This window comes from Heloderma suspectum, chromosome 8 (assembly GCF_057233095.1).
Source record: "Heloderma suspectum isolate Gila_16-S chromosome 8, 16-S_ref, whole genome shotgun sequence".
Lineage (NCBI taxonomy): Eukaryota > Metazoa > Chordata > Lepidosauria > Squamata > Helodermatidae > Heloderma > Heloderma suspectum.
In genome coordinates, this window is record NC_139465.1 from 7363103 (window position 1) to 7381874 (window position 18772).

The 18772-nt window shown below is 45.8% G+C and overlaps 1 protein-coding gene and 1 long non-coding RNA gene across 3 annotated transcripts in view; one reads left to right on the forward strand and one right to left on the reverse strand.

Moving 5' to 3' along the window:
- Nucleotides 1–2599: 2599 nt before the first annotated feature.
- Nucleotides 2600–18515, reverse strand: LOC146338823 (uncharacterized). Its single transcript, XR_014784717.1, has 4 exons — nt 17819–18515; nt 14251–14374; nt 12159–12213; nt 2600–3867 (listed from the first exon to the last, which is right to left on the reverse strand). It is a non-coding gene; the product is annotated as an uncharacterized LOC146338823 (long non-coding RNA).
- Nucleotides 18225–18772, forward strand: part of ZDHHC7 (zDHHC palmitoyltransferase 7) — a 36314-nt gene continuing 35766 nt past the window's right edge. For both annotated transcript variants that reach the window (XM_084812838.1, XM_084812839.1), the window contains exon 1: nt 18225–18434. The gene's annotated coding sequence lies outside the window, so the exon portion shown is untranslated. The remainder of the gene's footprint in view (nt 18435–18772) is intronic.

Here is an 18772-nt window from a genome sequence, read left to right on the forward strand (position 1 = left end):
AAATATTCTAGTTTATCGCCAATCTTTTTTAAAGGTGGGATAACCGGGAAAAACCACGGGTGATGTCCCGGAGGTTGACGATGTTGTGTAAAGGACCTGCAAATTTCCATGAACAGCCAATCATGAGCACATGATAAATGCCTTGTGTAGAAATGGCCTTGGACTGGGGAGGCCTGAATTTAAATCCCAGACCAGTTATGAAGCTCACTGGGTGACTTTTGAGTATCCCTCATGCCTCTGCCTCTCTCTCTCTCTCTCTCTCTCTCTCTCTCTCTCTTTCTGTCTAACCTACCTTCCAGGGTTGTTGGATTAAATAAATAACTTCCACATACACCACCACCCTGGGTTCCTTAGAAAAAGGATTGGGGTGCATATGAGAGAAAATAAATCTTAGGCTGCAAATTGCATGCTGTCTTGAGAAGAAGCCCCACTGAACAGAGTGAAACTTCTGAATAAACATGTGCAGGGTGTACTGTGTATCCTGGAGCTGGACTGCCAGAACTGGAAAGAGGTTCATTTTATGTATGTATGCATGCATGCATTTGTAGCCCTGCCTTTCTGCTGTATTTAAAAACACACAACCCAGTGACTACCATTGCCCCGGCAAATGTTCCCTATAGCAGAGGAGGGCAGAAGGTAAATCTAGATCCACCAGAAGATCTCTGGGCAATTTGCAGAAGATCAGCCAGGATTCCTGACTCCCCAGTGTTCCGCAATAGCAGCAACAAAGCACCCCCGCTCCCACCCTGAACTATACTGCCGAAACGAAGAAAGCTTGGGGTGACCTGGAGCGGATTTTAGTGTGGAAGGACAGTGAGCGCCGATGCTGTTAATCCTAGTGTGTGTCTTTGGCGCCAGGCTCCGGTTGGTGGATCTCAGGGTTCAAGCAGATCTCACATGCCTGCAGTCTCTCCACCCCTGCCTTCCCTGTCAGGACCAGCCCTAACATTAGGCAGAATGAGGCAAGTGCCTCAGGCAGCAGACAAGGAGGAGCAGAGGCAGCCCTTCCCCCAACCCATGGCAGCCCCAGCTATTCCCAACTGCTGGAGGGCAGAAGTACATATACCACATGGCCCCAAACTAGCCTGCTGCCTCAGGTCTGGTGGAGGATGCTGTCCTATTAACTACCAGACCAGTTAGCTTCTGTACAAGAAATGGACGAAGGGCACCATCTTGTCCTTCGCCTCAGGCAGCAAAATGCCTTGGCCCAGCTTTGCTTCTAGTTGAGGGGAGCCAATGACCAACCTGCTTGGACCAAACAACAATAAAGTATTTCTTGTTTTACACTGTTTACATTGTTTTTATCTGTACGCCGCCCTAAGTTCTTGATGATATAAGGTGGGATACAAATGTTTTAAATAAATAAATAAATAAGTAAGTAAGTAAGTAAGTAAAATAAACCTGTGTGGGTGAGTAGAGCCGCATCAATATCTGGGATTCCCCAGGCTGAAACAGCTTCAGCACCCCTTTTGTAGTGTTTTCTCCATTCCAAGAGGCTGAAATGCCTCTCCTAAGGCTCAGATACAGGCAGCAAGAGCTTGAAGCTGAAACACGCTGGCGTTTGGGGGGCCGCCCCTTTTGCCTCTGGCCCTGTCCCTGACTGGAATGCGGCCCCGGACTGGAATGCGGCCCCTGAAAGTGTGCCTGAGATGGAATTTGGCCCTCAGGCTGAAAGAGGCTCTGTGCCCTGTGATAGAATTTTCTAAAATGGTAGGGAGGAAGGAGAGAGAGAGAGAGAGAGAGAGAGATGTTGAGAGATGTTTCTCCCTCTCTAGCAATGGTAAAACTTGACTTCACCCAATGGAATGGGCCAGCAGTCAGTCCAAGACGGACAAGAGGAAGTATTTTTCTTTTTCTCATATTACAGTCTATGGAACTTACCACTACTAGATGTGGGAATGGCCACTAGCATAGATGGCTTTAAAAAAAAAAAAGTTTGGTCTGTAATCCTATACACACTTACCTGGGACCAACCCGCTCCCCCCGCCAACTGAACTCCATGGGATTTGCTTCCTGGTAAGTGTGCATAGAATGTGCAACACATTCTTGAAGAATAAGGACCATCAAAGTGACAGCTAAATAGAACAGCCAAGGCCAGAGGCAGTACACTTCTGAATATTGAATGTGTACTGGGACAAACAACAACAAGGAAAGGCCATTGATTTCACAATCCACTTATAAGCATCACAGAATCATCTGGCCAGTAGCCACCACTGGAAACAGAATGATGGACCAGACGGGCCTTTGATCTGGTCCAGCAGGGCTTGTGATCTTCAGTTTGTTCTTTTGTTCTTAAAATGCCCACAATAATAACAGACCTTTCGAAGGGGAAAACAGATGACTTGGAAGGTTCCTCCTCTACCCTATCAGTGGAGCCGATCCAATAAAAATATAATCAGAACCCTCTTGGAACCTAAGCGCGTGGGTTTCTGTGAAAAGAACAATATATGATCCCACTCTGGCCATAACTTGGCTCCATCAACTCTACCTGTGGATCCATATTCATGAATTCCTAGCTTTCCCCTTGATCTTAAACAGCCTGAACCATTACCCAGAGGAACTAAACAAAACACAGAGTGAGTTTTTATTTTTTATTTTTACAGGTTCAACGCACAGAAGGGATCACAGTGAAGAGAGCGTATGTTCCGAGTCTCGGGTTTATCATAATTATCCAAACAAATGCTGTTTCTTTAAGGCCAGGACCAGGAATTCCAATTCAAAACGTTACCCCACCCCAAATTCAAATAAATATACGATTTATGCTCTCATCTCTTCACAGCAAGATACAGCCTTTGAGCTAAACCCAAGACTCAGCAAACTCCAACATTATCTGTTCAAGAAGGAGAAGATCATTTCAGAGGCAACAGTCCATTGAAAACATGTTAGCAAAAGACCCTGGATCTTTGGCTATGCAGCTCTAGCAATCGTATAAGATGCTCAACAGAATGAGGGAGGAGATGATGGATGATGGCAGAGATTAAAAGAACAACAAAAAACAAATCCTTGAACAGAACCCAAAGCCAATAAAAGAACAGTGTGATATGGACCCTCTGAGATTGGGCATGCATCTTCTGGCTTCAGTTTTCCATTTTATCCCCCCATTACAACCCAGTCTGAGCGACAGGAGGGTTTTTGTTGACCATTTCCACCTGCCCGAGCTGCCTGCAAGAGCCAGAATCAAATCTGGACTGTTCGCCACTGGTCAACGGGTCACTAGCAGATGGCCAGGCTGAAAAGGATGTCAGAAAGAAAGGAAAATATTTTCTCACCGTATCGTCTGAGAATGGAACGTAGAACATTGTTTCGATTTTGTTTTGTTTTTTAGTTGCAAGGCTGTAGGTTGAACATTGGGCAAAATGGCTCTATCAAAATGGTGCAGAGTGATGAAAACAGACTCCCTAGGAAGGGTGTAGAGGAATCTCCTTCTGTGAGGGCCTTCAAAGCAAATCTGGATGGGTGCCACACAGGGATCCTGCCCCAACATAGGGCTTTGAACTTCATGGTCAGTGCTAGCTAGGTTCATCTCAACTCTATGAAACAGCACCATCTTTTGGCAGGATTAGAGACTGTCACAGAAACGCGTCACAGAAGAACACATCAGTTGGATATTGACATTCCTGTACCTTCCCCTTTGCGTCCAGATCATCACAGACCATTAAGGACCAAGAAACACTATAAGCAATCTCTCCTTCTGCATGTCTTCTTACTCCAAATTGGAGGTCTCTTGACATATCATGTCCAGATCATCAGACCACTCAGGACCAAGAAACACCATCTCTTCTATTGTGTACCTTCTCACTCCAAATCAGAGCTCTTTTTTGCAGTGTTACTCCATTCCTTTGACGTTTGCAATTTCCACATTAAAAACTGCAGGGATTAAAATGAATGGCTTATTTTAATGGGTGACGACAAGTAAAAATTTCAAAAGCACAGCTAGCTATGTGGGTTCATAAGAAAAATGCCAAAATCCACACTCAGGTAATACCTTTATTGCAGAGGTGGGAAACTGGTGGCCTTCCAGATGTTTTGGGCCACAACTCCCATCAGCCCTAGCCAGCATAGCTAATGGTAAGGCAGGATGGGAGTTGTGGCTAATGATGTACAGATTTTGTTAAATCCATTTCATCTATGTTTTGCAGATTGTCAGGCGTCTTTTGTTCCATTGTCTGCTCACTGATAGAATTGGGTTTTTTTAGAGAGAGATGCCAAAAATTTGTTTCTGTTTTCAAATGCACACTAGCACTAATGTGCACTTACACTCATGCGTACTTGTGCTAATGTACATTAGCACAAATCCCCCCCCCCAGTTAAAAAAAAAATCACTCTGCAAGTTCACAAATCTGCAGAAAAAGGCAGCCTGCTGTGGATTCCGCAGGTCAGATTCACAGAAATACAAACTCATTTGGATCCATTGTGTATTTCTCCGACTTCCCTAGTTGTAGCCCTCCAGATATTTTGGCCTACAAGTTGCCCACCCGTGCTTTATTAGAACTAGCCAAAATTTAACATTTTGGTTGGTCCTCCTAATAAACATGTCACCTGAGTCTGAAGTAAAAATCTATTCACACACCCACTGAGGGCATGGAGAGGAGTATTTATTTATTAATGTATTTATTTTTAAAATGTATAAATCACCCTTCATCCACAGGAGTATGGGGCAAACACTTGTAAAACTAGCATTTGCCAACTTGCAGTCTGTGATGAGCCTATTAAGCATACAGATTCCAGGATGACACTGCCAATGAGGGTAAAAAATTGAATCCTGTGAGCGGTCTACAGTTCATACAATCAGGTTGTCATGTCTGTCAGTCAGCATACGCAGGCTCTCCTCACAACTGCCATGTGACCCAAATGGTCATGTGACCAGGCTGGAACATCACAGAATTGTGGGCAGATAGAATGTGAGAGATCCTCAAAAAAGCCTCCCTTTTTTTCTTACTGTCCTTGATTATCTCTGTGTTTGGTCACACACCAATGTTGGCCCATCTCTTATTTCCATTGAGAAATTATTGCATGCAACTGACAGTAGGTCCCTAAATTTGTATTTCTATAGTGGTGGTTGTGGTGGTGGTGGTGGTGGTATTATTATTATTATTATTATTATTATTATTATTACTATTTTACAATATTCGTGTATCTCTTTCTCACCATAACAGATCTCACAGTGGTTCACATAAATATGATCAGCGTTAGAGGCAGACCACACTTCCCTCACAATGATGGATCCAGAATACAAGGTGATGTCAATGGTACCATGTCACTCCTTGTTCTGCTCTCCCCAAAGGAGGTATCAGCAAACTGAGCAAAGGGTGGTCCTGGGGGACAAAATATTATTTAGAGTCATCTTCCCCCCAGTCCTGCTATGAGTGTTCCTGTTGCCACAACTGCAGTGATGTATGAAGTCCTCTCCCCAGCCCTTTTGCTGGTGATGGTGGTGACAAAGAGAGGTCTGGGGGGGGTGTTCTTCAGCATGTGTGTGTTCTTCAGAGTCTTCTAACCAGTCTACCAGGTCTTCCTGTCACTACAACAGCTGCCACTAGTCCCAGCTCCAGAGTTCTGAGGGCCCTTGGGCAAGGTATCTTCCATCTCAGTGAGCCTACCTTCTCACTGCCATTGTCACCAGCTGCTCTTGTTCCTCATCCACTTTCTCACTGTGGGTACCATCTGCTTGCTTGACAAGTCAAAGCATCCCTGACAGATGACTGTCCAGCTTCATTTTGAATGCCTCCAGTGTGGGATAGCCCACCACCTCCCTAGGTAATTGGTTCCATTGTTGTATTGCTCTAACAGTCTGGAGGTTTTTCCTGACATTCAGCTGGAATCTGGCTTCCTGCAACTTGAGCCCATTTTTCCATGTTCTGCACTCTGGGATGATTGAGAAGAGATCCTGGCCTTCCTCTCTGGGACAACCTTTCAAGTACTTGAAGAGCACTATCCCATCTCCCCTCAGTCTTCTCTTCTCAAAGCTAAACATGCCCAGTTCTTTCAGTCTCTCCACATAGGGCTTTGTTTCCTTACTTATCATTGTTCTGAGTTTATTAAAATTGGCTTTCCTAAAATCCAGGGTACGTGTTTGGCTACACTCGGCTTTGGCTTCTTTTAGAACCAAGAACTCAAGTATAACATGGTCACTTTCCCCCAGAGTTCCCGTAACTGCTACTTTATCCACTGAGTCATCTCTGTTGGTTAGGATCAAGTCAAGGATAGTTGATCCTCTAGTTCCTCCACTTTCTGTGGGAGGAAGTTATCAGCAACACAAGTCAGGAATTTCTTGGAGATGCCATGTTTTGCAGCATTTGTCTCCCAGCAAATATTGGGGAAATTGAAGTCCCCCATTACTACTACATCATGCTTCCTTGAAACGTTGGAAATTTGCTTTTCAAAAGCTTCATCCTTGTCTTCTCCTTGATTGGGTGGCTGGTAGTAGACTCCGACCACCAGGTTCCTTTTATTCTTTGCTCCATTTATTTTAACCCAGATGCTGTCAATGGGGCTACCAAGCTCATCCTCCCGTATTCCTGTGCAGAGATATGTATTTTTCACATATAGTGCAACCCTACGTCCCTTTCTGTTCCTCCTGTTCTTTCTGAACCAGTTATATCCTTCAATTGCTGCATTCCAGTCATGGGAGTCATCCCACCAAGTCTCAGTTACACCTATCAAGTCATAATTTCCCTCTTGTATTAAGAGTTCAAGTTCGTTCTGTTTGTTTCCCGTACTCTGGGCATTAGTATATAGACATCAAAGACCATGTGCTTCATAGTCTGGCTTTCTTCCTACATGTTCCTGAAGACTATTATTGGGTGCTATTAGAGCTGTTGTTGTGTCCATTGTGGTACCTGAGCCTTCGTCGATTGTTACCCCCAACTTTACATCTCCCTTCCCTGTAGGATTCAGTTTAAAGCCCTCCTGATGAAGTTCTTCATGCTGTGGCCAGACACATTCTTCCCAGCCCTTGTGAGGTGCAACCCGTCCCTTGCCAGCAGTCCATCTTCCAGGAAGTATAGCCCATGGTCCCAGAATCCAAATCTCTTGTGTCGGCACCACCTTCTTAGCCAGTCATTCACCCGGCGTATTTTTTTTTTCCCTTTCTGTCCCTAACCCTAACTAGGTCTCCGGCAGGTGCCTGACCATACCTACCCCTTGACACCAGCCCTGGCTGCCACTGTAGCTCTGGGGCAGATGGCATCAACCAAGAATGCCTAGTTGCATTATTGCGGCAGAGCAGTCTTCAAGAGGTCCTACTCAGCTACCCCCAGAATTTAATCTCCCCCTTAACTAAAGGAAAATGAGCATTTGTCAACAATGTGTACTTTTAAAATCCCCCCGTAAATGGCTTTCCCTGTTCTGCCATCATTTACGACGGGATTTTAAACGTTTGTTACATAGATGGGCCCCAAGGGAGTGCTGCTCCGGTAAGAAAGCTTGACAGCTTCAGCACTTTGCTGCAGATGTCGCTGCTCCTACTCCTCCATGATTTAATGCACATCGTGAAACTTTACTGCTGCATTAGAATGAACTTCAGTTGCACTGGATTTGGGCTGACTGCTTTCCCCCTTGCAAATAAGTTAAAGATGACACTAAAGAGAGAGAGAGAGAGAGAGCACCAAACAATATATTTCCCAAACGTGGAGCCTCAAAATACTTCTTTTTCATGTGAACAGCAGATGGCTAAAGGCTCCCTAACCTTTTAGCTCTTTATTTGTTTAAAGAAAGAAAATCCAGTGTGTGTGTGTGCGTGTGTGTGCGCGCACGCGCGTGCGTAAGGTGGAATATTAGATTAAGGGGGGAGGCAACCTGCTGTCCTCCAGGTGTTTTGGACTACAACTCCTATCATCCTTGACCATTGACAGACCAGCCATTTGACACCTTGATTTGTACAAACCCAATGCATAAACTGTTTCACTGTACACCAGATGGGATTGAGCATATCATGCATGGATAGGTCTGTGAATAGGTATTCGTGGTCAGATCAACAAATAGACCCTAAGAGGTAGTAAACAGTTTGCGTGAAGCTGGAGATATACAACAGGGGACAGGTAACACCATCTTGCCTTATTTCAACCTTCCCTCAACCTTCTCCAGGTGTTTTGGACTTCAACTCCCATCAGCCCAGGCAGGATGGCCAATGGTCAGGAGTTGTGGTCCAAAACATCTGGAGGGCACCAGGTGGGGGAAGGCTGCTTATTTGATTCCCAAGGACATCACACTCCTCTGTGTTGTAGACAGGGGCTAGAATCGCTGGATCTTCAAGTGAAGCCAGCAAGGAAACGCTTAGGTAGGCACGTAAAGAGAGTCATGTGAATTAAATCTTGTATTAGGAAGGATCCAGGTGTTTCAGAAGACACACTGACTGCATTCAGATGTAAGGATAAACTGTGCCTTATCGTTATGCGAGTGGCCCTTGGACTCATCCGCACCCCACTCCCTTCTCCACCTCAAGCACAGCTGTGAGGAGGAGACTGAAAGCTTTCACTTCTGTTTTCAATTAGCCAGAGTTTAGCGTTATGTCTGAACCCAAAACTGTGGTTAATCTCAACTACGGTTTATTAAAACATGTTAGCTTCATAAACTACAGTTTGAAGTTGGCTTGTTTCAATAAACCAGAGGCAGGGAAACCTCCGATGGTTGGCAGAATGGCCAAGTGTCTTCCTTTACAGAGGACAGTCCTCTATTTGAAGACATCTTCTCCTTGAAGGACTGTCCAGTCCTAGTCTGGTTTACAGATAAAGAACTATAAGAAGGGAGAGCAGTGTGGGCCTTGAAGTTGCCATTCCACAGGTAGCACCTGGGAAGCAGACTGAACAGGCAGGTACACAGGTCACCAGGTTTTAGTCTTCCCCGCTATGGGGAAATAATTGTATTTAAATTGTAACAATTATTGCTAAATGTGCATCGATTCATATAAATTAGAATATGCAAATGTTATTCCAATCCCCATCCTCTTTTTTGATGATGCATTTCCTCCCTTTTGGAGATGCGTAGGTGGCCACCCTAGTGGTCGGCCTAATTTCAAAAGCCCTCTGTGAGTGATCCATCCAGACCTCTGACAAGAGCAACCTGTCCCTCGCCTGGCAGCCCACTTGGCAGGGGGAAGAGAGACAAGGGTAGCCCCACCCACTTTGACCTCTGGCCCCACCCACTGCTGGCTTTAGTCCTACCCACCACTAGTAGACGGCCCCCAAATAGATTACCTCTACAGAAACATGGCCCTCAACAGAAAAAAAAAAAGGTTCCCTGCCCCTGCAGTGATTCATAGTTAAGACTAACCATAGTTTGTCTGGGATTGGATATGATGCTAAACTGTGGTTAGTTACAAACAGAACTGAAAGCTTCTGATCTCCTTGCAGCAGCACTGCAGGGGGGGTGGGGAAGGCGAGGTGATGAGCCCAAGGCTCATTCACATCATGATAAACCATAATTTATCACCAGTGCCAGCTCCAGGTTTTTGAGTGTCCTTAGACAAGGCACCCTCAACGAGGCCCCTCTCTCAGTGAGCTGATTTTCTCACTGCCATTGTCACTGGCTGCTATTGCTCATGCCCTGTCTCGTCATTGCTAGCACTTCTTGCCTGACTGGCAGAGAGCGCCAGTCAGCCGGGGCATCTGCTGGTCTTCCTCCTCACCACCACCCTTGTCTGTGCCAAAGCAAGAGGCAGGTGAACAAGCAGCTTGCAATGGTAAAGAGGAGTGACTCGACCCGGCTCTTCTCAGTGGGCCCACACTGGGCTGTGGGCCCTGAGTAGGTGCGCAACCATGCCTACCCTTGATGCCGGTCCTGTTTATCACCACAGCTGAATGCAATCACGCTCTTCCTCGTAACTTCTAATATACTACAACCTTGGCTGTGGTGGTAGTGTGGGGGAAAGAGCAGCACTTTTACATCATGTGTTGCACTGTATTTTACAAGGAAGAGCGGAAGAAGAAATATGGAGTGATAACGGCTCTGTCTTTCATAATGTCTAGACATCAATTAAGTTCTTTCTGGCCATTTCAGTTTCGGAGTAAATAAGTGGGCACTTGTGTTGTGTTCTGCCACTAGAGGTCACTCTGCATCTTCCAAAAATCCTAACACACACGTCACACAGTCACACACAGACAGCAGCAGCGATCAATCCGTTATTGAAGAACAAGCAGAGTGCAATTCTCTGCATGTCTACTCAGAAGTATACACCACTGCGTTCAAGAGGTCTTACCCCCAGGAAAGTGCACGTAGGACTGCAGCCTCAGGAGGTAAGTATTCAAGAGACTGTGTCTGAAAGCAAACAGGCATTTTATTAAATTTGTACAAATTATTCAAGTTGCAGAACTGGCTTTTCTTGGGACAAAGTTTCGACTGGGGGAGGAAAAAGGTAGTCAGATGTTCAACAGCTGTGTGAAGCTCGCTAAGGAGCAAGACAGAGTGTGCTTCCGGAAGAGGCTTTTAGCGTGCCACCGCCCTGTCTCAGTCATGGAATTTTACGGGGGCTTCAGATGTCGGCCTCTTACATTTGTAACCCTCCTGTGTTTTTCCACCGCTTCTTCCATCTTTATTTTAAAAGACGGAATAGCTGCACAACGGGTGCTTCCAGATGGAGGGCTCCTAGCACTGCCAATCAGAAGGCATCGTGCAGCTCTTCCATCTTCTTCTCCTTTATGTATTTTTTCGCAATAAGAAAAAAGATGGGATAAATGATTACAAGTGGAAGATGTCATTGTCTGGGGTGAGGCCAAAATACCCAAATATTCTAGCTTAAAGCTCTTACCGTCAGTCACTATGCCTTAGGAGAGGCATTTCATTTTAGAATGTGGAAAACCCTGTGCAAAAAGCCAAGAAACCACCCAATGATCAGCAGTTAGGGGAAAGACGGTATGCCCATCTCAGGAATTCCACAGGGTCAGATAAGGACCCAGAGGCCTGAGGTTCAACACCCCAGTAGTTGACGTAGTCCTCCACAAATCACCAGCTCTGTGTGAAAGCTGCCCTCAGATCTCTTCTGTATTTTCTCCAGCTGAACCAAGCTGCAAACAAACCCGGCACTTGAAATCTTTTAAATCTAAAAAGGCAAGGCATCCAGTTTTTGTTGATCCCCCAACCCATGGCAGCCCTGTATGCTATATCCCACACTGTTGCAGAGGGTCCCCATCCCTCAAGAGCAGCTTTTCAGGGGGCACAGGGGTGTGGGTAGAGAGGGATATTAGAGAAAACTGAGTGCTTCATCTCATGCAATTGGTAATGTTTCTGCTATGGCAAAGCCAGAACCCAACATTAGATACAACATAATATTCATCACAACTTTTTTATATATAAAAAATGTTTATTGACAGTATCATTTAACACAAAAGAGCAGATACAATTCCAAAAATGGGGAAATCTGAATACAATCCATAACCTTTCTTAATTCAGTACTTTTCTCACTTTGTTCCAAACTTTATTATAATAAATTATAAGCATTAAGCAGTTTCTAAGATGTCTTTCCCTATATTCCAGTAATTATTTTTTTGTCTGAATTTGTCCCATTGAACTGAAGAATCCTTTTTGGTAACTTGAACCTCCCATGTTTGTTTGTTTAAAATAATATGAGATCTTATGAATGCAAGATCTCTATGCCAAATATTATTTTCCCATCTCCTTAGAGATGGTACTTCTTGTCCCCCCCCCCCCCGTGTTTTTGCTGTTAGAACCGGAGCTGAATAAAATACGTCTGGAATAATTTGTTCATTCTTAGTTACGACCAATCCGTCTTCTTAATAATAAAACCACTGGATCCAATAAGAATAACTTTTAAAGAGCTCTGCCTGTCTCAATCAAGAGGTGCTTTCTCCACTGCACAACTAGGAAAGTTGGGAAGCTGAGAAGGATAGTACGCTTACATCCACAACTTACACTGATGCCGACCTGGTCCTAAAATAGCTGTGGAGCAATGTCTTACCAGACATTGAGCAGAGAGGGGTGGGAGATGCTTGGCTGCTGCCAAGGTGCTAAAGCCCCTCTACCCCCCCCAAAGGTTCAGCAATATTGAGCCATTATTAAAAGAGCTGATGCAGCATTGTGGAGAAGAATGCAGACCATGATATGGAAAGACCTGAGTTTGGATCTCGAGGTGGCCTTAGGCAAGCCACTTTCTCTTAGTCTCAGGCCCTCATCTGCAACATGGGGATAAAAAAATACTGACCTACCTTACAGGGTGGTTGTCAAGATTGTTGAGAAAATGTATGGGAAGTACTTTGAACACTAAAAAAAAAGAAGTAGCATGGAATTATTTATTATTATTAGGAAGACTGCAGTCTTAAAATGCACCTAAGAAATGCGTTGAATGGACTGACTGACTGATAGATTGATCATCAGGCTGTACCTAATGGTGGTTTTGCACTAGTGTAGCCTCCCCCTCTCAAATATTTTGGACTTCAACTCCCATCAGCCGTTAACACTTCCACTCATGTGAAGAACCCAATTTTCCGCAGGGTGCAATGCAGTGTGGGGAAGGAGGGACGGGATCAGCAAAATGAAGTGCTCTGCGTTCCAGTGAAAATTAAGCACCCCATGACCAGAAGTGTTTTCCACTAATGCAAAGCCACCATTGAATACAACTCATGTACTATTGTTGTTGATATTATTTTTCTTGTCCAAGCACATCCTCAAACAAGAAATGCTTACCTAAATAAGAAAAGTCAAAACAAATCCTACCTCAGACTTCTCCAAAGCTGGTGTCCTCCAGATGGGTTGGACTACAACTCCTATCATTCTCAGCCAGCTTGGCCAATGGCTAGGCATGATGGGAGTTGTAATCCAACACATCTGGAGGGATCCAGGCTGGGGAAGCCTAATCACGCGATCACGGAAGGCGAAATAAGCCATGGTGGCTTATTTTCACCACCGCGCGTGCCGGTCTCATGCCAGGGGGATTTGCATAACCAGAGTGGCTTGCCATGTGGTGCAAATGTGGTGATGGTGGCTTGTTGCCATGGCTAACAAGCCATCCCAGAAAACAGCCCACCGTGGCCCTCCATGATCAGCCTCTCAAGGCCACCCATCCAAAGTAGTTCAAGTCTGGAATGGTTTTTCCAGTCCACTTTAGGCCCCAAGCTACCAGGAGCACAGTATCCAAAGATCAAAGGATGGCACCCAGCTGCAAGGACAACGACAAAGCTACAGGCGAGGAAAGGGAGGAAAAGAATCAAACCAATTTGAAAGTGGCCATTGATGAGGTGAGAAAAATGTACTTTCATAGCTCCTATCTCTTCTCAATCCAGAAAAATCTGGAAAAACCATGTGCGAGGGAGTATTTGGAAGAACATACTGAACCTCCAGAGCTGCTTTTTTAGTTCTGACCTTGGAGAACTCAACATTTTTCCCACTAAAGAGGTGTGAGTTGGACACCATTTTTGTGGCATTTTGTGCAAGAATGACAGGTGCTGCCAAAGGAAACACCGAGAGATGGAATTAGTCCTCGAGGCCAAGTTATGCCAACCGCAAATAGTTCAGGTACCTGGCGTGGGAGAAACAGATTTCAAAAAAAGGGGTTGGGGAGGGAAAAACCAGCTCTGCCTGGCAGCTCTCAGACTTCAGGTTTGCTTCAACTCTCTCCATTTACCAAGGACACTCCCCCATTTTCTGATCCCCGTCTCTGGCAAATCACTCACCCTATTTTTTGTTGGAATGTTAAAGGGGCAGGCAGATCTACTGGTGATTTGTAACAGATCTGCAAGGTTAAGTGACTCCTTACAACTGAGCAATAGCAAGTTAATAGCAATAGATAATAATATGCTGCTGTGATTAGCTGAAAAAAAATCAGCCATGCACACAGGACATACGCTTGTCTCTAGGGATGTCCAAATTTTGCGAAATCCGTCCCATGTGTGTTTAGTGGATTGTGCAGTGTCATTCGTTCCAGCGTCCATTCACAGGCAGATTCGATTTTTTTTCCCATTATGTGGAAAAATACGCATATAATTCCGTAAGAAGGTTCACAACAATTTATGTAATTTATGTTAGTATGTAACATTTAGTGCATTGTCCCCCATTCCATTCAACTTTTCCCTGCATATATTTACCAGTTTCAGCAGAAACTTGCATATTTTCCTACAGGTACATTTGCATACACTTTGGGAAAGTAAAAACAAAACAAGATCTGAAAAAGTCCACAGATACCGTGCAGCCTGCGGGGCTGGGCTGCAGCAGATTCTGCAGGTTGGATTCTTAGAAATCCATCTCAAATTTCTCCAGCATCCTTGTCTCCCCGCCCCACCAAACCTTGGCTACATAAGTCACCTTGCTCAACACCACTGCGCAATGGGCAAAAATGGTTCCAGTAAGCTTCAATAGTTGGCTGTTCCTGGGATGACTCTTGGGTTAGTTCCCTGCACAGCTCCCAACAGTAACCTAGGATTGTGAACTGGAAAACAGCCAAGAGTAGGAAAGGTGAACAAATTAGACAGATTGTGAACTGGGGAAAAAAAAAAAGGCCAGCCAAGAGTAGGAAAAGTTTTTTTTGTGAACCGCCCAGAGAGCTTCGGCTATTGGGCGATATAGAAATGAAATAAATAAATAAATAAACAAACAAGTTAGACAGATAGTCGATACCACAAGTGAACATGGAGAATAAGGATGCAATCCTATGCAAGTTTAGACAGAAAAAAAAAGTCCTACAACTTCCAGCATTCTCCAGCCACTTAGGCTGGAGAATTCTCCAGGCTGTCTGGAGAATTCTCCAGGCTGTCTGGAGAATGCTGAGAGTTATAGGAGATATTTCTGTCTAAATAGGCATGGAATTGTGCCCTAAGGGTGCAATCCTATGCAGATTTAGACAAAAAAAGGTCCTACAAAACCCAGCATTCCCCAACCAGCTGGGAATTGCAGGACATTTTTCTGTCTAAACCTGCATAAGATTGCGCCCTAAGCCTCTGTATATCAATTGGTGGGGAACACGAACAGGGGGGCGCTACTGCACTCATGTCCTTCCCATGGGCATCTGGTTGGCCACTGGACTAGATAAACCTTCAGTCTGATCCAGCATAGCTCCAAATACTTCTGCTCAATGCTTCTTACTTTACACACTCTTCAATTTCCTCAACCGATGCACCATATATATACGTGTATGTGTGTGTGTGTGTGTGTGTGTGTGTGTATATATATATATATACATATATATATTTAATTAACATGTTTTGGGGGAAAGAGAAAGAGGGCAGTGAGGCTATTTTCATTTATATTATCTTGCCAGGCAAGAGAGAGACCAGTTCTAAAGCAACAGATGTAAAGATCTTTGGGAACATCTGGATCCCAGCTGAGCCATACAGCTGCGCTCCATCAAACGCAAATTGCTGAACTTTACCAATGTTGTTAGAAGCAAGGCAATAAAGAAGTTATCCATCCTGGAAATATGACCGTCCAGATACCATCCCACAATAATTTCCCCGTATTCTGCCTTGGAAGAGCTACTGTCCAGTGGCTTCCACTTACTGGCAGCCTTGGGCCCTGTTCCAATGTATAGCTAATTCAGTTTAAGAATTTCAGTGCTCTCTGCCAATCCTGTGGCACTGCGGTTCCTCAAAACCCTCGCACCAGGGCGAAAACTGAGCATATTTTTTAATATGCAAACATCTTTGAAATAAGGGAGGAAAGCTCAGAGGGTTGTTGTCAGCTGTCAATCTGGAGATCTTGCTTTTCCTTTTCAAAGCGTAGCTTTCTCCCTCACATGCTAGCCTTCCACACACAGGGAGTAGTTTATAAATGGGAGCATCCAAATATACAGTTCTGCAACTGTGGTCTAAGGCAGTGCAGTCCACAAGCAACTATACCATGTGTTATTATTACATGTTTTGAGACTACTTCAAGAGGACTGAAATCACAGTTTGCATTTCCAGGATGGTTCTGTATGTAGATTAAATGCACCACCTGGTGGACGTGTGCAAATCAATGGATCACTTTGAAGACAGGACCGGGGAACTCTTAAAGACTGCAGTCCTAGGCATATTGACCTGGAAGTAAGGCCCTTTGAACCTAGTGGGATTTGATTCCAAGTAAACCAGCATCAGAACAAACTGCAAGCATAGCTTTGGAAAACAGTCACATTTCAATGGGCCTTTTTGCACTGAAATGCCAGGCCCATTTCTCACCAAGATTTGTAGGAAGGGTTTCTCAGTCCTCATTTGTTCTTTCTTGAGAACCAGATGAGAGGCAGTGTGGTGAAGCAATTAACGTGTCAGACTAGGAGCAGGGAGACCAACTTCAGCTCCACGCTCAGCCATGGGCCAGTCATTCTTGTTTAGCCTACCCTACCTCACAAAGTTGTCGTGTGGATCACATTTGTGTGTGCACACGGCTGCGGGGGGGTGGGGGGGTTGTATACTATCCTGAGCTACTTGAAGGAAGGGTGGGACAGAAATGGTAAGTAATAATAAATAACTTCTAGCCATGCATCATAATTGTGTCCGTGTTTCAAAATGATTGCTTTCTATGCATCTCTCTCTGGAGATCATAGGCTTTTCACACATTTACCTAGAAAGAAATCTGGATTTGTCATGGATCATATTTATATCCAATACAGAGCTGAAGCCAGTTACATTTATTATAAATTTATGAGCTGTCTTACATCCCTAGAAAGCCCCTTATTATTTATCTAATCAATCTATATCCCACCTTTCTTCCAAGGAAATGGTGCTCAAGGTGACTAACAATAATAAGAACCAAAGTTTAAAATAAAGAAAAATTAAAATAAAAACTTAGTTAAAACCATCATAAAACCAATACATTAAAAAAACCACAACATAAAAGAATAAAAACAGCACCCAACCCAACAGAAGTTACATGTCAACGGCCTGCATGAATGAAAAAAAAAGGCTTTGCCTGCTGACGGAAGAATAACAGAGAAAAAGCCAACCCAGCTTCCATTGGCAGGGAGTTCCAGAGCCTGGGAGCAACCACCGAGAAGGCCCTCTTTCACATGCTCACCAAACATACCTCCGATGGCGGCAAGACCAAGAGAATGTCCTCCCCCCAAACCTGGGCAGGCTTCTATGGGAAAAGGAGGTCTTTCAGCGACATACTGAAAAGCCACCTTACGGTGACATGCAGTTTTTAAAACTTTTTAAACAGTATCATGTAAGCAAATTAAGGGCCATTTCTGCTTCCTCCTACCAAGTATGCCCCTGTGGTAGAGCACTTGTTTGTCTCTCACGCTTTCCACTTCTAACTATACAGTTTAAAAAACCCTTAGGCATACAGCTAACGGCATTAGGGCACAATTCTATGGGTGTTTAGACAGAAAAAAAGTCCTACAACACCCAGCATTCTGGGAGATGTAGGGCTCTTTTTCTGTCTAAACGTGCATAGGATCAAGTCCTTTGTGCTTCCACACAGAGGGCTCCTACCATGACCAACCAGGAAGCATCGTGCAGCTATTCCGTCTTTTTCTTCTTAATGGATTTTCTGTGGGAAAGTGGGGGTGGAGGGGAATGGAAGAAGCAATGGAAAGGCATGGGAGGGTTATGAGCGGAAGATATTGTTGCCATCCGGACGATCGTCCGGAAACCTCCGTGACCGGGTCAGGGCAAAGGCCCTATAAAATCCTCATCTAGAAGCACCCTTAATCTGAGAAATAGAAAAAACAAATATCCACTCTGAAGTTACATAGAGCTCAAGAGGAGTCATTCATATAACTGCGGGGGGGGGGGGTTACGGGGTGAATCCAGGTTTTGCAAGGGTAAGGTGAGTCCTGCTGTGTATATTAAGACCCGGGCGCAGCAACCAAACGCGACCCGTGGAAAAGCCACGGGTTGGGGGAAAAAAAAACTTCAGGGAAGCAGCGAGAAACGGGAGCGGAGGAAAGTAGACGCACCTATGCAGCGCGCATGCGCACAGAGCTATCCGCCGCTTTCCTGGAGCAGGCGCTTAAGAAAAAGACAAGCGTCTCACTCGACCATCACTTCCGGCTTCCATCTGACCGCCGTCCCTTGCGGGGCAGCGGCACACCGTCGAATGGCGTGGGGAGGAAGGAAACGAGAGCCGCTCTACTCCCCCAACCTCTGCGCTATTTCTTCCCGGTGGTCGCCCCCGAGATTTAGAATGGAAACCGGGAGAGTTCTCGTACTGTCCGTCGTTAGGATGCCCTAGCTTTGTGGTCGCTGCCCTCCTTCCCTTCGGCCCTTTGGGATCCGGCGCTAGACGCATGCGCGGCCGTCACCGTCCCGCATCGGCTCCTCCTCAGGGGGCCGGGACTAAGCCGCGCGACGGGGCGCATGCGCAGCGCTGGCTTCCTGAGCTCGCTCTCGCTCAGTCCCTCACGGCGGCGGTCGCTCACACGGTCGACCGGCCTGGCTGGCTCTCTGCCGTCGGCGGGGCCCGAGCGGACGGGCTCCTCTACCCGGGATGGGCCAGGCCCCGGCATGCGACGCCGTCCCCGCCATCGCTACCCGGGCCTGCCGTCGGCAGAGCTCTGAAGGGACCGAACGGAGGTGAGCCTGTGAGGAAGACGCGGTCGAGGGGAGGAGCCGGCCGGGCCACGCCCATCGCAGCGGCCGCGCCCTCCAAGCCACGCCCCGTTCCCCAAGCCACGCCCCCGCGGCCCCTCTTTTCTCCTCCTGTTTCGGCGCAGCCCTTCCTGGCACCGCCCCCTTGAGGCTACTCCCACCCACCCACCCCCACTGCTTCCCCCACTCTCTGCCTCCCCCAGTCCCGCTTTCCCCAGCTCCTCCCAGAGCAGGGTGGTGTAGTGGTTAGAGCAGCTGTCTCCAGCCCCCCCCCCTCCCGGCCTCGCCAGCCTGGTGCCCTCCAGGTATTTGGGGCTACAACT